General features: G+C 38.6%; 1 protein-coding gene across 19 annotated transcripts in view; it reads left to right on the top strand.

Moving 5' to 3' along the window:
* ANKHD1 (ankyrin repeat and KH domain containing 1) overlaps positions 1–19,631 on the top strand; it is a 117,161-nt gene that overhangs the window by 15,843 nt on the left and 81,687 nt on the right. The gene's annotated exons all lie outside the window — the stretch shown is intronic.

The following is a 19,631-nucleotide window of genomic DNA, read 5'->3' as shown; positions in this document are numbered from 1 at the left end:
GGGTTTGGGACGTGAGTATTGGCAATGGATTTGAAAATTACTTCTCAGTTTCAAAATTCCAAGGACAAAAAGATGTAAAAAACCTGCTTTGAAGCAAGTTCTGTTTGATCATTATGGGTGCGTATTCAGACTGCTAGTAGCGTACTGAAATTGCAGTTTTCAAATTTTAGCTTTGAACACACTTAAGAGCTAGATAAAATAGCGTTTACTTGCAGATGTTTAGAGGTAAAGCTATTTACAGTCTTAAAGGAGAACTTCATTCTGGGGAAGCAGGAGGGGCAAAGGACTCAGGCTTTGGGCTGTCTTTGCATTTTGAATTTGAAAAAACCCAACTTACAACATAGCATAGCTTTTGTCAGCAGAAAGTTGCAGCAGCCTAATTAAATGTGGTCTCCTAAAATTATTCTATCCTGATGTAACTCTTGGGGACCAAACTTTGCTATGCAGGGAAGATAAACTATTTCTGGGATACTCTGGACAGTAAGAGAATTTGAATAATCTGATCCCTTTTTAAGCATCTTTAAAATGAAAATGATTTTCAGTTACTGTCATGTACCTGATGACTGGTGTGTCCTGAAACCTATTGCTGGCTTTATAAATTGTCAGTGGAGACTTCTGATGGCTAGTGGTACAAGGGCAGTCAGTCTCTGAGGCATGTACTTACATCTAGGGTTGCAGTGTTCAAAATGATTTCACGGTATTTAACAAGTGTAGCAGGTACCATTGCTTCCTGTAATGCCTGTGAGAATACTTTACATTTCTAAGCAGTAGTTGGCCACTTGTCCCCAGGATTAGATTAAAAACAAATAATCAGAGGTTTCCATACTTAGATTCCTGGAGTGCTTGGAGTAGGAATGTAGAAAATGGGCAGAACAGAAGGAATCTGGAAAGAAGAGCAAATAATAAAAAAAAAGTGTTTTTATTTGAGGGCTTCGTCTCCCTCTAAAAAGACTGGACAAAATTAATGCCACTTGATGAATGAGTGAGATTGAAAGACTGAAATTCAACACTCTTGAGAAATTCCTCGTTAAGCAGTACTAGTCTTTCCCACTGTGAATTTGAACACTAAAAATATCATTAGGCTAACCTAAACGAGACACTGAGAATCTGGTAGTTCATGAATAAAAAGCATAGTCTGAAAGTGTTTGAAAAAGAAGCTAGTGTTTCTTGGTGATGTTCTAATATCTTTGCTGGATTTCTCTGGCTGGTTTGGCTGAAAATACCCTTTCTAAACTTCAGTGAGCTGCTAGGTTTCTGTCATGGCAACAAACAAAGCAGACTAATGTTGAGACTTTGTATTGTTTTGCAGCTTGGCAAAACCAAGTGATTTCTCTTGTTTTAGTCACATTTTAGTCCCCAGCATTAATGATAGCAAGCAAAAATCTTGCAGAAAAAAAAAAAAGCAGCAAAAGGTGGCAGAACTATTGTTTGAACAAGTAGTTTAGCTACGGCATTATCTGATGTCATTTCCAGGGTAGCGTGGCTTTTGTTGTGATGATGCTCTCTCCTGTGGGAGGCTTGAATCCGAACTTCTTACAACCTAGAGGAAAATTGGTTTGCATTTATTGTTTCATATTTCTTAGGGTTTTTCACATGCAGGGTTTGTGGCTGTGTCATTAGGATCTTAATGAGTATGACTTGCAAAACTAGTTTTGCTCATTCTTCATGAATCCTTTAATGCTCAGATCTCCCATGGACATGCTGTTTATTACTTTTGGAAGGTAAGTTCTAGCAACTGCAGCCAGATGGGTTGTTCTTCAGATTACCTTTTTTTCACTGTTGCACTCTTAAAGATTGTGGGAGTTTTGATTTTAAGGAGTTGTCTTGATTTGAGAGCTTGTTAGGCCTGCATATGCAAGTGTAGAGGCCAGAGGTTAGTTGAACTGCTTAAAAATGTTTCTACGTGTTGTATTTACCAGTCATAAATAGTTTTTTTGCAGTTTTTTAGCTTGTTTAATCTGCTTCTAAGAGGACATAAAATACTTTGTGCATTTGGATGTTGAGGGTGATAGCCTTGAGTAGAATTGCCCCCCTTAACTGAACGGGAAGTATACACATATGTGCATACACATGTACATGCGAACAGTGATTAGTTTTTTCATGTTTACTAGAGCCTCTGAAAACCTGGCTGATTACCTTTAGTTTGGACAATGATACTTCCTTCTGTAATCTGTTTAAGCAAAGCACAGGTGGTGTTTTAATGGACAGCTATCTTAATACAATCGCTGACAGCTGTTTAATTTCACAGAAAAACTAGTTTTACATTTTGAAGACAGAGACTTCACTGTTCTATGAACATCATGAATTGTTTTCATCTTCAGAAATTAAAGATAAAATAAAACATGAAGCATGTTCTTTGGGAAGTTATCCTAAACAAACCACGTCTTTTGTATACCTTCCTTCAGTTTGACTCCTAGTAGCAATGAAAGGATTTATAGGTAAAATAACCCATGGAAAGAGAACAATACTGTTTGGAGGTATTTCCATTTTTCAGGATGCAGTTATATTGATTCATAATATTCTGACAGTGGCTTCATGCTCTGTGCTAGAAACACTCAGTTCCACTGTTAAGAGTACTGTTGATTTCTCAAAACAGTATTCTAGTTCTGAAGAATCATGATTGTTCATGGATCTTCAATAAGGTTGCCTATTAAATTTCCTTTTTAGGGATGCTAGTTGACTGCTGCAGGATGAGAGCTCTTTGCTACTATGAATGAATGTTTATACCGTTCAGAGCTGTTGCTCTTCTTGGTTACTCCATGGGTCACTCAACACATGTTCTTAAAAGGGTCAAACTCACGTCCAAAGAATTGGGGAAAGTTTGACAGGTTAAAGTGGTTTCATTTTATGGTCCCGCCTTTTATAGGCGTCAGGAAAGGAAAATGACTTGTTTATGTAGTGCAGTCATCTTTCTGGAGTACAAGTTGTTTCTTAAGAAGGATAGAGAGATGTGTTGGTTGAAGCATGTGGTCAAGTAAACACAGTTTGGTATATTCTGCACCCAAAATGCAGAGTTCCGCAGGAAGTTGTAAAATGTCAAAATGTTAATCCCTGCAGTGAAAATACTCTGTTCATAGTGTTTCAGCGTGGTTTTGCTGGGTTTTTCTGGGAAATGACATAGAATGTTACTGAACTAATTTTTAACTTGAGGAAATAGCTTGAGTGCCTGAATCCTTACCAGCAGACCTTTTGAGCATGTTCCTTCTCAATTTGAATGTTGAAGCACTTTGACTATGAAGCATCACAAAATAGATAACGGAAGGCAGTGGTAAAGAAACTTTGTCTAGCATTGGAGCACTTAGTATTCCTGTTGTGTATCTACACAGGGAAGATTTTTGTTAGCAATGACTTTTTCAGGAGTCCTACTGTTGTTTATGAAGAAGCTTGTGAAGAAAATCAGGGTATTTTGGAGAGAAACTGTGTTCAGCCAAGGGTTTGCTTAATGAAACAGATGTGAGTAGTCAATCCTTATGTTTAAACAGGGAGCAGAGTTGTATACATCAGTCTTTTCTGTTGAAATACAGGATTGAAGGTGACAAGAGACCCTCACATAGATGTTTTGGTGTATTTGAGACTTTAGGGAATTAAATGCAGTATAAATGGTGAAAGAGAAATTTAGTTTTAATAACAAGTGTCTGTTGATACCTGGTGAATTTCAGTAGTTGATTCAGGCATGAAGGCCTGATACTGCTCTTTGTAAAGTTGATAGGATGAGGTGGTGGTGGTGAGTTGGAACAGGGGAAGGCAAAAAGTGGAAGTAATCACTCACTTAGTGGAAGTACAGAACACAGGTCAAAGTATGAATGGGCCCAGATAAAATCTGCCTGCTTTAGGATAAACTGAAAGGATAGAGCAAGATTCAGCAATTGTAAAATTGAATGCTTTCCAGTGTGTGTATGTGTATCTGTATTTACTCACTTGCCAAGCTGTGGACCAAACTTGTTCATAGTTGCTTTTTGGGTTTGGTGGGGTTTTTTGTGTTTGTTTTTGTTGTGGTGTGTGTGTTTTTTTGTTTTTTGTTTTGTTTTTTTTTTTTTAATGATGTGACCCAGACCATTCATTATTCACTAACAGCAAGGGGTTGTTTTTTGGTTCATACGAAGTAAGTTATATTTGTTTCCCCCAGCTTTAGGGGCTTGAATGTGACAAGATAGACCTGTGATCCAGCTGCCAGATTCAAAAGATGCACAGCTTGCTTTCATCCTGTATCAGAGAGGCCCCTTAGGAAGTGTCAGAGACTAGGCTAGATAAATTCTTTGATCACATTGTTTATGATCAATAAGATTCACTTGTAGACCTGATGCCTCTTTTCTTAGGGCTGATGAGTAAGTAACTTGTGATTTAAATGGAGGTGGGCATCTAATCCTTTAGAAACTTAACCTCTGAAGGGTTACCCAGGCTCCACTTCAAACTGTAGTGAGGGCTGGAGAAAACAGCTGATTCATATTTGCCAGTTTAATGGCTGTACTTCTGTGCTCCTGGAATGTAACAAATATGTTTCTAGAACATTATCAGTATTATTGAATAAAAAAGAAAAACAGGATCTTTACTGGGGGGAATCTGAGAGTGTGTTTCTGGAATTTGAGCAAAGATGGAACTTTATTGTTAAAATGTAGCACTATCAAATTTGAATTGTGTTTAGCTGCCTTCAATGTGGCAAAAGTCTTACCTTTGTCCAACCATTTTTGACTGTGGGTTGTTTTTATTTTAAACCAACAAAAGGTTTTCACCCAAATTTGATCTGACCTGAAATACTTGGTGTTGTATGGACACAGTATACTGATAACATAAGACAAAGTTTTCATTAAGAAAGATCAAATAGGCTTCATTCTAGGCATTTATTTGGAGGTCAAAGCTACACTGCTACTAAAATCGCCACTGTCTTGTTAACTGGAAAACTTTTGCCTTTTGAGAAACTGGCACATTACAGTGACTTGCTCATTTTCTTCCTTCACCATCTAAAGATTCAGAGTGGGAAGGAATATATGGTATGTGAAACATACAGATCTGTTGTGCTTTTGAGTAAGTTGGATAAACTGTCTGAATTTTGTGCATGTAATTGAATTATTAATATTCTATTTCTCTGAAGCTTTGCATGATTTAAAGATAGGTTTTTTTTCTAACCTAGTAGACTTTTAGATTAGAAGAAGTCTATTCTAATCCTGCTCTTAGTCAAATTAACTCCCATACTTTGAAAGTGCATTAAATATGCCAGCTTCATATTTTATGGCTGTTTCTCAGTTGGATTTTGCTGTGAAGAACAGTTTTATTGTCATAACACTTAACCGATGCGTTTAAGTATCGGACCACTAAGTTACCTTACCACATCTGAACACTGCTTTTGGAATTCTTTGGCAAAGATGATTCTGAGATTTTAACTCTAGCAGGAATGGGGAGTGAGAAGAGATGAGACAAAAAGTTCCAAGTTTTAATCTGTGAAGTATTAAAATTGTCCAGGGTACTCTTCAATCTCTTTGTCTGCATATTTATATATCTACATATATCTGTCATACATAAGTCTATCAGAGTAACCATAGTTAATCAGCTAGTGCTTCATGACCATACAAGTATTGTGCAATTCTTTTTAACATGGTTTTTTTGAAGTCCTGGATATATTTTTTTATTAACTCTACTTCTCCTTTCTATTTTACTTCAGCCATATTTTATTTTTCATGCAAGTTGGATTCTTCTGCAAGATAAAATCCCCTTTGGTCTCCTGTTCCAATACAGGGATATTCCTTGTTAAAAACTTTTTTCATTTCGGTATTGTTTCCAGGACTTCATGTCATGTTAGTGACTGGAGTAGACTCAGCCAAAGGAGGAAAGCAGGGAGGGTTTGGCCAGGAGAAAAGAAGCAGTGCTTTATTGACAGTCTTATGTAATGCCTGAATTGAGATGGGATTTAGCCCATACCAAGACAAGAACCTACTCTGTGGTTTGGTTGGTTTTGTTTTTTTGGTGTGTGATGGTTTTTGGTTTGTTTTTTTTTAAAAAAAACAAACAAAAAACCATGTATGCTTCCTTCACCTATCAAAGTAAAAATGATTGCGTTCACACTTTGCAGTGGGGTGCAGAAGCTTACACTGGGCTTTGTGCTACTGCTGGCCATTGGCTTAGAGCTGGTTGTGTAGGACTGCAGACTGTGCTAGGGAGCTGGTACCCCTTACAGGGTACAAGGGGTCTGTTGTGGGACAGCTGGTAAGACTCTTGTTTGTTGACAGTACATTGAAGCAAGCTTTTGTTTTGGTTGTCTTGAGATTTGTGCTAGAGTTGGTAAATAAAGATCTTGTATAGCAATATTGTAGGTAAGCTACTTATGTGGGTCTGTGATATTAATTGGGTAACAGAAAAAATACAGAACGCTAGCTTAAACCACAGGTCCCTGAAAGCTAGTATCTCACACAAGTATTGATGTTGACCCAAATGTCTTACCAGCCAAAGAATATATCTTATTTTAGCGTGTTAAAATATTTTTTTCTGTGTTCTGTTTAATTTGTGTGCATGCTTTCTCTCTCTAAACAGATGGCTACTGGTATCATTCTTTGTGATGCCTATATAAGAGGGGAGTATAGGTGGTAACCTTGTGAAATGAAGCAGTTAACTATGCTTGCAAGTTTGAGTTCATCAGAATGTAACTCTCCCTAAGTACATCCGAGAGTAAAAAAGGAGCGAGGAGGTAGAAAAGCCTGTGTCTCTTGTATCTCCTGCAAGAAAACGTGATTAATAGTTTATTAAAAAAGACTTAGTTACACAGACTTGGTTTTGAAGTTTGTATTTTTGATGACTTCCTGCATTTCTGTCATGCAGTTTCCTTAGCGCATGATAAAAAATAAAAACAGCGTTTAGAAGTGTTCAGAACAGCTTGAGTATTTTGAGTGCTTGATAGTGTTCAGAAGATGGGATCTGAATCTCCCCACTCAGATTTCTTTTTTTTTTTTTTTTTTTTTTAATGTTTTGTAATGTAATGGCAAAGTGTGGTGGCAGTAACTACTGCCAGCTGCTTAATTTCGTACTAGACAGACTGGTAAATCAGATTGGTAGTCTGAACATGTAGCCACCTTTTCTGGGGCTGGTGGGAAGTATACTGTGAGATGTAGCATTAATTGTATTGGAAGCAGAGCTGCTTGCTACCTGTTTATGTAAGAACTTCTTAAGCTATCTAGTTAGTGTGTTGTGACAAGTGTCTTGGGACACAAGAGGAATTAACTGAGCTCTTGTTGGCAGACCTACAATACATTCTTCTATCAGTTTTAGAATGGCATTAAATACTGGTGTTTTTTTTTTAAAGTGTCAGAAGCAACAGATTATACTGAGTCATTAATACACCATGTACTGTAAAGTAACAGGTGAATCTGTTGCTTTTTTCCAGTTCGTAACTTACCTTTGAGAAAATATTACTATTGTATATTTAGGAAGTAATTACACTAAGCAAGTTTATAGGAAAACAGATGATAATACATAATGCATAGCATTAATGATCAAATTCTGCTTATTTCTCCAAAGTCAAGCTAGTTCTCACCAGATAAATGACAAATTTATGTAAGATATGCTGCCACATGTCTTTGATTCTACTTATGGAAGCAAGTGGCTTTTTGCAGTGGGGCATGAGCACCTTCATTGCTTGTTGTAAATAATTTTCTGCCCTTGTAAAGACCTCATTTTGAAAGTCAAGAACTTTTAAATCTCTTGATTTGAAACAATCCCTAGTACATTAAGCATCTTGCATAAAAATGGCATTTATATTCTTTGTGAATACAAAGTATTTAAATACTTGAGGATCTAAAACATACTAGGAAACTAAAAAAAATTTTGCATTGCACAAATTCATCCTTGTTGTATCCATCAAGAAAATGCTGTAGGAACAAAAGGCTCAGTGCTGTTCTGTAACTACTTTTTCCTCTGTGTGACAAAGCATTATCTCAGAAACAGCAATTACTAACTTGTCGCTTAGCCATCACATTTTCCTCAAATTCTGTACAGCTTCTTAAAACTTCCCAAAAATAGGGCTGAAAGAAATCTCAGTAGGTCTAGGTTTATCTCCTCTCTTCTCCTCAGGCAAATTCAGCTGTGCTTGTGCTGTTCCTGAAGGGTGGCTTTAAGAACCGGTTAGACAAACTATCTCCAGTGCTGGAAGCTCCACAGCATGCCAAGCCAGCTGCAGTCCTTAGGATGAGAAAATTTTTCAGAGTTATCAGTCCTCAGTGTTACATGCTGAAATATGTAACTTGGGAGCGAGGGGGCACTAAGCTGCTTTGGAAGAACTTCACGAGGGAAAGAAGAAAGTTGTAGTAAAGCAGTTGGTATGTTTTTAGTGGAGTTGCTTTGGCTGCTTGTTTTATGCATCATACCCAAGTTCAGTGTTCCCTCTTTCAATGCAGCCACACTTAGAATCAACTTGCAAACTTACCTTCCTCAGTTCTTTTTAAATTATTTTCTTTTTTTAGGCTAAATAACATCAACTATTTCTCTGCCCTTAACTCATGTTATTTAGACTTTCATCTGCTCTTGTTCTCCTCTGGAGTCTCTGTACGTGATCTTTGTTCTTCATAGCTTGTTGCCCCAAATTAGTCATATTACTCAAGTTGAGCTCTATTGATGCATGAAGAGTAGGAGTGTTATTTCATCTGTCCTGCAAGCTGTGCTTTTGTTTATACATCTCAGTTTGTTGTCTTTGGTTTACAAGTTGAATTTGACCTTAGATCTACCAGTACTTTTCTGGCAAACTGTTACCTGAACAAATTATGCCTGTGTGCAGTGGATTATTCCTGCGTGTAAATATATATGTGTATGCATGTAAATATCTATACACACATGCATATTTGCTGACACTCCTGTTTGAGTATGTTCTTTAAAAAAACTTCTTGAATCTCAGTTGTTAAAAGGCTAAAATTCTGTCTTTGCTTTCAAAGAATTGCATGTCTTTTGAGTAACAGAGGAAGGCCACAGTGAACAAGAATATTTTAACCAACCTGGCATGACAATCAGTTGGCTTTGTCTTGTATTGCCAAAACCAAGCAAGCAGCCTGATTTGGAAATCTCTGCAGATGAAGGAGCATGTAGGGAGATCTAATAATAAAAAGAGGAAAAACCTGCAATGTGGCTGTGCTTTTGGCTATTAGCCTTCTCTTATAGTGAGCATACCCAGTGCCTGATCTTCCTAAACTGTAGAGACAGAATAAGGGGTAGAACAACTTCATTTTAGTCTTTATGCAGACAAGAGCAAAGACATGGAGGGAAATAATGGAAGATGTTTGCTTTAGTAAAATCTTAGTTGGCTGGACTTTTCCAAGCTTGCTCTGAGAAGCAGCTCCATCCAGAAGCTGTCCCATTGGATGAATACTTGTTACAATTCCCGTCTGCATTGTGCTACAAAGCAGAAGACTTATGCTTCGTGATGCCGTGTGTTGGATTCTGTGACCTCTGATGGACAAAACCTCCACTTGAAGAAGCAGAGCTTCAGAGACATGGGCCTAGGTGGAAGTGCATATCTATGCACCTGTGTTCTCTACCCTTTTCATTTTTGAACTGTAAGAGGATGCTGCAAAGAATAAAAAGATGTGATGGTGTGAATACCCTGGACTGTTCTTGTAGAGAGGTGTGTTTTTCTGATGCATTAACATTCTTTCTTCAAGTTGAGTCATGGTAAAATAAAGTCCGTATTTTTTTTCTGAAGACTGTAGCATCCTGATTTTTGGTGGTTTTATCATTCCCAGAGACCTTACTTTCAGGATGTTTTGTTACACAGCGTCTATGTAATGACAGTACACTGAAAGTTAACAGGAGAGGTTTTTATGAACAGTTTCTCAAATGTTCATTTTGAAACAACAATTTGTACAGTAGTCTGTGCTATACGCCATTAGGGTGGTGATATTTTTCTTTTTAAAAGAAGTGGTGTACTTGGTCAGCCTCTGAAAATACTTGTATTTTTGGCTTACTTTGGCATGCGTAATTGGCATAAACTGGGGGCTAAAAGTCCACGGGCTTCTACATTAAGTTGATGATATTACTGGCCCTCAAACTTTACTCTTAGTTCTTTGCTTGAAAATGTAGAAATATTTATCTTTTTTTTTTTTTCCCCAGACGGTAACTGAGTACTGAGCCAGAGCTATTTTCTGATTTAGGAAAGCAATTACAGCCCATTTAGACTCACTTTCTCACTGAATGCTAGAAATCGGGAGAAAACAGTTCAAGTGAGTGTTTGCTTATAAACAGTACTCAAAGGTTATTGGAGTTGCCCTCTTCCTGCATCTCTGTTGTGCATGGGCATCATACCCTGGTGTTAGTCTCTGCAGGGGCATGAAACTTGGCCTTAGGTTACTCAAAAAGCATAAAGTAATTCCACTGTTTTTTCCTTCTACTACCAAATAGGTGAGAGTGTCTGTAATCTGTTTTCAAAAGTCAGAAGCCCTAAAGTAGAGATGAGACTTCAAGTATTTGGCTTAGAATGCAAGAAGTCAAGAATACATATTTTGTGCCCCTTCAGCATGAATACATTTTTTTCTTCTTTTGATGGTTCTCAGGGATATGTGGGGATTTTCTTTGCTCCTTACCCTCCCACAGTGGTCAGTACCATTTCCATGTTCGTTCTTTCCATGTTTCAGTAGCAGTCTTAGCTCTTTGCGGTGTATCTTTTCAGATTCTTGGAGGTAAGCAATTGCCAGACTTAAAATGAGGAAATACTAGTTTTTCTTTCTGATAAGGCATGAAAGGAAGAGTCAGGAATTAAAGAATAATTGCCTACCATTACGTTTGGTATTTTTCTATAAAATAACGAAATAATCCTTGTAAATTTTTCTATATTTGATGGCACTAAGTACAGAATTAATTTTGAAGCTTTCCTTACAGAGGTCATGATTTCTGCTTCTGGATCATTTACAAAGTTGTTGCCTTGATAGTTGTGTGGGTCAATATTTTAAGTACTACAGTCTCAACTTAAGTAAAATAAATTCTTCAAGAGTGAGTTGGGGTTTCAATACTATTTTGTATAAGCAACCTCTTGCTTGTTTCTCAGTCTGTAGCCTGGATGCTTCCTTGAGACACAGGAATGTCAGAGCTGATGTCCAAAGCTCTGAATTTGGTGGAGTGTAGCTGCTTTGATTCTTGCTGGGGCACTCGGTAGATGATACCAATCCTTGCATATTCATTTAGCACTGTATACTGTCATTAGAATCCAGTTGAGTGTGCTGGTATGTTTGTGTTTGACAGGGTGTGAGTAGGTGACTGCCCATCACTAGGGGAAATGTGCTGAGTCTGCCTTTTGAGCCCATGTCCATTTAAAAGCTGAACAAAGCCAGGCAAACAATTGAGCTTTTGGCTGACGTTTTTCCTTAGCTAATCATAGGAATACTGGCAAGCGTGATAGAGCTAGAAGAGCATTTGTTTCAAGTGTATAATGTACCTGAATACTTGCTGGTGCTGTGGCCCTGGAAAAGATGTTGTGGAAGGTGGGTAATGAGGGAGGGAAGAGAAGGCTGGCAATGAAAAAGACATCAGGCACCCAAGTAATTCACTGTGATTTTGGTGTCATGACAGATCTTTCTGGGTGTGTATTTGCTGTCTTTTATCAATGTTAAGGATGGAAATAAAACCCTTAAAAAATCCCCGATTGGTCGTTAGAAAAAATTCAGAAATTAAATGATAAACCACTAGTTAACTGTAATATATATTACCTTCTGTTTAATTCCAGAGAGGCACCAGAACAAATTTGTGTCCCGAGTAACATAGATATTTATAAACTAGTGCTTAATCCCACCCTTGTCCTTTATAATTTGGATTAACGTTAGCATTGTCTTGAATATTCCTTTCAAATGCAAGACAGTACATTTTCTTAGTATCAAAACAAGTTAGAAAGGAGGCCTTAGTTGCCATGGGTGAAAGTGCTTGTTTTTAATTTAAAAACAAAACAAAAATAACCCAAACCCTAACAGTTAACTGGAACTGGTAGAATTAGCTGTTACTCTATGACTTGTTTAATAAAAATACCTGAGTTAGTGCAACAAGATCTGACAGTAGCTAGAACTAGTACATATGTTGAGGGAAGACAGGCAGGGTACTGTGACTATTCTATAGGATGTAGAATTATTTTCTTAATATTTAAATATAGACGCCTAGTAGATATTAGATCTTTACAGACTGAGAAAATCTAGAAAAAGAGTAGTTTGTGGGGATCATCCCTGGGTTGACATGTGCCTTACAACAGTTGAAGTTACTGGGTTGCAACTGTCCCAAGGTTAAAGCAATTTCTTGATGAACAACGTTTTTTTCTGACTGTTTCCTATTGCAGTTCCTACTTAGTAGTCCCTGTGGATGTGGCTCAGGTTTTTGGAGGTTTGGCTGTTTATTTTTTTGGGGGTGGCGGGGTGTGTGTGTTTGGTTTGGTTTTTCTGCTGGGCTGGTCTTCTACATTTGCTCTTAACTCATAATGAACAGAAGCTTTTCTCCTCCAAAGCCATATTCAAATGTCTGTTCTTGCATTTGATCTATCTTGCAAAACACAGATAATTCGAACAAACATTTTGTAGGAATCTTTGTTGCCACACATTGAAAAGATCCAGTTTAGCTTAATCTCTTTTGACTTACACTTTTTCGTTTTTTTAAAAAAGCCATGTACCTTGAAGAAACTAAACTTACTTTTTCCAGCACAAAATCTTGGGGCTGAGGAAGATCTTCCTTTCTCCCCTCCTTTCTGTCTTACCTCTCCATCTTGTTGCCTTTTGAATATGCTAGCTGAGCAGATGCCTTGGCCAGCAGGGATCCTGTGGAATTACAGAAGATAAACTAGCATTTACGTGTCAATCGAAGCCTAGCTGTTAATGGAAGGTAGAGAGTAAGAACCCCTGTCCAGGGGTTCACATGTGTAATAGCTTTCAGCGCATACCAAGTATTTTGATTGGTTGTAGTATTTCATAGGTGTGAGGAATGTACTCATTAGGTTTTGAGCCAAGGCTTAATTCTTCCAAAGATACTTCAAAACCAAACAGACAAGAAAACCCTATCCAAACAAAACAGAAAAAAAAAACCAAACAAAAAAAACACCAACTCCAGATAAACCGAAAAGGAGAGGATGAGTGAACACTTCAGACCAGTCTATACAAGTTCAGCATTAATGTCTTTTCATTCCATAATTGTGTTATATATTCACTACTCTGCTAGAGGAAATACGAATGCTTTCTTGTAGCTGAATATAATCCTTCAGGCTTTATGACGAACCACAAGCCCTCTCATATTCTCCCCTGAGCTTTAGTTTGCTTTAAAGCAATTCAGCCATCAAATTGCTGTTTAAACGATGCCTGTGACAAAACTGGCAATTTTTTAATTTTTTTTTTACTATATTGTTGCTTTTGTCCTAATTGTAGCTGATCCAAGAGGCAGGTATCTCTTCCAGACAAATATCTACAGTGAAATGGGTGAAAAAGCCATTTGATGAAGTACATCTTTAACTATGACATGGGAGCAATTCATGATGCTTCCATATTAACTACATGTAATATGTATTGGATCAAAGTGCATTTGGTTGAGTTACCAGCATGATTTTATGCGCATACATGATGAATGTGTCTGAACGGCCTGGCTCCTGTAAGCAGTCAGCAGTTTTGAGAATAGTATCTGGAAACTTGTCACCTTGTAATAAGGCAAATGTTTATTTGCTAGAGATTTAATAGAAACAAAAGCTTAAAAAATGGAAAGATTTGTTTTTTTAAAAAATATTTGACTAGGAAACATAAAAATTTGGATATTCTTAATGAGTGGCATGAGGAGGGGGGAAAGGTGTGTGAGGTGACTGAGGTGGTTTAGTGGCTATTTGCTGTCACCTTCAAGCAGGAATCTTCTGTTCCTGGCCATGAAGTTTTCTCTTGCCAGTTCTGGTGGTGGCTAGAAAGACCCTTTGCTGATCAAATTCATCTTGCTGTGCTGGTGGAAAGCTCCCTCTTCTTTTTGCGGATGTGAGTGCAGTGGGGTTGGTGGGAGCGCCTGGGGAAACCCAGGGAAAGGAGGACGACCAAGTCATTTTTCTGGCAGTGGGCAAATGTTAGATCGGGACAGGAGAGCTTCTGTTATTTCAGCTTTAGAAAAGGTAACTTGATTTCATACAAAGAGAGAAAATGGATGCCTAGTGAAAGCTTGAAAAAAATCAAACTGATAGAAAAAATTAGTTAAACTAGCAAAGTCTGTTATGGTCAGGAATTTAATTAAGATGGAGTATGAGGAGATAGTTATGGATAACTTTTCGGGTATTATTCTTTACTATTTGAACTCTCATATGGTAACTGTCACAAAGTTTAAAACTATCTTGTGTTTTAGTATTTTAAACTAAAATAGGTATGGTATTCCATATCTGTCAAATATCCATGTTCTTGCATTCTGAAAACAAAGGAGATGGGTGGGTTGTTTTGGTGGAGAGGAATTGCATGAAATTGCAGACTATTTGGGGTAGATTGGGTTTTTGCTAGAAAGATCTGTGATCTAGGTAGAGTTGGGTTTTCATTGCTGAATTTGCTTATGGGGCTTTCAAGCTTTAGTAAAAGTGGAATTTGCTGGCTAATGTTGTGATTACCTGACTAGGTAACCTGGTATTGAATTCTTCAGTATGAGACTACATTGAAATCTAATGGGGAAACTCTCAAAAGAAATGCAGATGTTAATGGGTATTGACTAGTTAAACAAGAATTCCTGTTTGTGCTAAGTATAGAGAATGAGTTTTCAGATTTTAAGATAATCTGAGCACACTGATATAAAAGCAGATGATCACAGAAAGGAACCCTTGTCATCAAAATGCTTCCAAAATAACAGTAAGAAGTAATTGTATATGGAGAAATGCTTCCTTGCTTTTGATTGTGAAGAAAGAAAATCTCACTGCTGGAGTTGTCATACTGGAAAGCAGAGAGAAATGTCATTGAGATTTCTGGCTCCTGTTCTGACAGCTACATTGAAATATATGTAAATGCAAATACAATATTAAGAGTTTGCAATGTCAAGCAAGTGAAAAATTAGAAGCTGTAATTAAGGATAGTTTTCTCTAGTGGCATGTGTATGTTGTGATGGCCTGGTTTTTTTTCAGGTATCCCTTATCACTTGTAGATGTTGCTCAAGTGGGTGAATTCCTATTATTTTGGGGAGTGATTTGTGAACGGGCTGTTTTGAGGTTAAGACCACGAAATACAAGCCAGTAGAATAAAATTATATTTCTGCTTTTGCCAGAAAATGCTTAGTAGGTTATCTGAACATGTCATTGTCATTTTTGGGTGTGATGGTTTGCTGTCAGGAACCTGATTTGTAGAAATTAAAAACTTGGCTGCTCTGGAAGTCTGTGGGCAACTGTGGTGATGACACATGAAATATTGTAAAATACTAATTACTCAAAAAAACCCCTACCAAACCCTCAAGCTGTAACTCTTTAATTTCATGCTAAATGAATTTCAGTTAGCATGTCCATACACTGATTGAGAAGAATAAAAATGGCAGTGAACTCTGTGCCATGTGCTGGGTGATGGGGTGGGTGGCAGGCGGTGGGGTTGGGTGGGGGTGGCGGTGTGGGAAATACACTTTTATAGTGGAAGTTTGTAGCAAATGTATATAAAAGGATACATTCTTCTGGTAAGTGTAGTTAGAACGGGGATGTTAAGGGTACAGTAAGTTCCGGTGTCACATTAAGCCACCAGATATATTTACAGGAGAATTCTTTTGTTGTGATTTGGAAGATGGCAAAGGCTTACTCAAGGAGTTCAACTGAGCCTTTCTGCTGTAAGATTGGCACCAAATGCCTAAGCTACACTGAGCTTATCATCCTCACTTTGCTGGTACGGTCCATGGGCAAGACTATCCTTTCTTCTCTACAGGTTGGAAAAGTAGCTGCATGGGACTTCCAAGCATATGCTAGGAGTTACTGGATTGAACAACTGTACAATGTAGGCTGAGGAAGACCAGCTCTTCTAGATAGGTGTATTTCAGAGACCTTTTGCATTTATTCTGCACTATGTGGCCACAGCCCTTCTCTGAGATATCTGATGGACCAGCTGGCTAGGCGCAGTTGCTCAAATGCATTCCAAAAGTGCCAAATTTAGTTAAAGCACATAGAATCATAGAATTGTTGCTGGAAAAGACCTTTAAGGTCGAGTCCAACTATTAACTGCCAAGTCTACCACTAAACAGTGCCCTTAAGTGCCACATCTGCATGTCTTTCAAATACCTCCAGGGATGGTGACTCAACCACTTCCCTGGGCAGCCTGTTCCAATGCTTGCCCACTCTTTCAGTGAAGGTATTTTTCCTAATATCCATATTAAACCTCCCCTGGTTTAGAGGAGCGGTCTTAAGAGGCAATGTGAGGCCATTTCCTCTTCTCCTATTGCTTGTTACTTGGGAAAAGAGACAAACACCTGTCTACAGCTTCTTTTCAAGTAGTTGCAGAGGGCGATAGGGTTCCTCCTGAGCCTGCTTTCTTCCAGGCTAAAGACCCCCAGATCCCTCACCTGCTTTTCATAAGACTTGTACTTTAGACCCATCACCAGCTTCCATTGCCCTTCTCTGGATGCTCTGCAGCACTTCATTGTCTTTCTTGCAGTGAAAGGCCCAAAACAGAACACAGTGTTTGGGGTGTGGACTAACCATGGCTGAGTAGAGGGGGACAATGGCTTCCTTAGTCCTGCTGGCAACACTGTTTCTGATACAAGCCACGATGCTATTGGCCACCTGGGCACATGGCCAGCTCATTCTGCTGGCTGTTGACCAACAGCCCCAGGTTCTTTCCCACCAGGCAGCTTTCCAGCCACCCTTTCCCAAGCCTGTAGCATTGTGTGGGGTTGTTGTGACCCAAGTGCAGGACTCGGCACTGAGCCTTGTTGAACCCCATACAATTGACCTCAGTCCACTGATCCAGCCTGTCCGGATCCCTCTGCAGAGCCTTCAGGTTCTCAAGATCAACTCTCCTGCCCAACTTGGTGGTGACTGCAGACTTACTGAGGGTGCACTTGATCACCTCGTCCAGACCAGTGATAAACATACTGAACAGAACTGGCCCAGTACTGAGCCCTGGGGAACACCACGTGTGATTTGCTGCCACCTGGCTTTAATTCCCTTCACCACTGCTCTTAGGGCCCAGCCATCCAGGCAGTTTTTTACCCAGTGAACAGTATGCACATCCAAGCTGTGAGCAGGCAGTTTCTTCATGAGAATGCTGTGGGAAATGATGTCAAAAGTTTTCATAAAGTCTAGGAAGATAATATCCATAGCCTTTCCCTCATCCACTAAGCAGGTCACCTTGTAATATGAAGGAGATCAGGTTAGTCAAGCAGGACCTGCCTTTCATAAACCCTTGCTGACTGGTTCTGATCACCTGTTTGTCCTGTACATGCTGTGTGATGGCACTTGAATTTATCTGCTCCATAACCTGATTGAGCTCTGATGTACCTGAGTAGTAGGCATGACTTCCCTGAAGCAGGGGTTATACTGTGTGAAGATGCATGAAGCTTTTGTCTGGATAGAGGTGTGGCAGTGCTCATTACAAGGTTGGACTGCTGTGGAGCAGCCTTTTGATAGGAGTAGTTTACTTAGAAATGCTGTTATGGCTCTGCAAATACATTGTTGTAAAGGACTGAAGCATTAGAAAGGCTCATGGATAGCTTTGAGCGCACACAAGATGTTTAGGTGGTATCTCTGCATGATTTTTTTTGGCCATCGTTTGTTTGGAGACGTCCTGTGAGATGGTAGCAGCTTAGTCTGTTCCAAATGGTTTCTGGTGTGGGTTTTTTTGACTAGAACAGTGGTGGTCTACTCACCCACCATGTAATGTCAGGATGCTTCATTTACTTTATTGCATGATCCATTTCCAGCAAAAGCACTGAGCTTTTTTTTTAATTTTAAAAAAAAAAAAATCTCAGGAAGGTGTTGGGAAAACTTAAAGCTACTTCTGTATGAGAGAATCCCTTCTAGGTGGTACGTCTTGTGGGTGACCTCTTGCTGAACTCTGTTATAGTTTGAGTTGTGTGTCATCCCCCTCCCACCAAAAATCTGGCCTTGTTAAGTGGAGAGGGAATAGCTAACAGAAGACTTGGCACTTGTCTAAAGATTTTTATATCTTAACTAGAAGCTAGCATCTTGCTGATGCATGATTTTGAGCTATCATGACCTTGGGGAGGGGAGTTTGAATACTTGTTCATTAGATTTTATCTTTGAAAGAGATTTTGGGTCAGAAGACAAGCTCTGGTTTTGATATATTGCACTGGCTTTGTAGTACCCTGAACTTAAACACTTTAATAGGGTTAACGCTAAAACCAACAGAAAACAGCCAAGGAATCAAACCTCTGTGGTAACACAGAAACAGGATAAACTTCAGGGTTACCATTTCAATCTGGGAATGTTACTGAAATCTGGTAAATACAACAGAATATAGTTAGAAGGGATATTCTCTTACTCTTGGTTTTCTGTTTGGTTTTATGAGGCGATAAATCATCTGCTGAGGAAGCTGTCAAGCTTCAGCCTTCTCAGGCAAGCTGACAGTGCAGCACAAGAAGGGTTACTTGTGTTGTGAAAATCTCTGCACAAGCTGAGGCAGTAGGTGTGGTCTGAAGTATTGTGGTGGTTGTATAGACTTTGAGCCCTGCCTTCCAGGGAATGGCACTGCCTTCAGAGAGGTTGATTTTTATTATTTTATTGGCATGGTAATAAAGAACAACATTAGCCTTCCAAAAATGTTACAGGGTGACACTAGTTAAGGTTGAAAACCTTGAGAGGTGTGGTTATAAAGCCTTTAGAGGTTATATTTGTTGGAAGGGAAAAATCTTTCAGTTACAACATGGCTAGTTGTAAGACAAATTACTCTGGTATCTTATAGTCCCCTCTTTACTAGGTCAAAATAAGGAACACAGACATTAGATGTGTAAACACAGCATATATGTTTAGTTAACTTTAATACAGCCCTGCTGTATTTGAGAGAGCATTGTGAATTTTAGCAATAAGTTTAGTAATGGTCAGCTGAGTTACAATTTAAGCACATTGGCAATGTGTAGAAGCAATTGGAGAGAGCAGGTATATAATTAAATTTTTTTCCCCTTGCTACTGAAGATGGGCTAGGGAACTAGTTTAGTCTGAATTGGGATTGATAAGGCCTTTGAAAACATGACTGATATATGTCAGCATAATTTTGTCTCCTTTCATTTGCATTCACATCTGTCTTTTGGGAATAACTGTTTCTGTTAAGTAGTGACTAAGGTTTCCTATCTTTCAGTTTGACTATTAGACAGTGCAGAAAGACTTTCAGGAAGAATCTGGAGCAGAAGAGGGGACCCAACTTATTGTTCAAAATAATTATTAGTATTTAAAGAGTTTTCTATTATCTGTGAGATAGCATGCTTATTTAAGCACTAATGGGTAATCATACATAATGACACAGTAATGTGTGATAATCTGTTATGTAGGGATCAGAAAGGGTGTTGCCAAGTGGCTTAGATATCTTTTCGATGATGTGTCAGACCATAATCAAATGTTCTGGGATTGGGATGGTAGAGTAAGATTATAAGCAAGTTTTTAATGGCAAGTATTTAATGGTTGGGCTCAATCCTTTCCAACCTAAATGATTCTATGATTCTAAGTTTGTTGCAACATGGAAGTATGTGGCATTTTTAAATGTCAGGAGTGA

Source organism: Falco biarmicus, chromosome 8 (assembly GCF_023638135.1).
Source record: "Falco biarmicus isolate bFalBia1 chromosome 8, bFalBia1.pri, whole genome shotgun sequence".
Classification (NCBI taxonomy): domain Eukaryota; kingdom Metazoa; phylum Chordata; class Aves; order Falconiformes; family Falconidae; genus Falco; species Falco biarmicus.
This window is presented reverse-complemented; position numbering and strand designations above follow the sequence as displayed.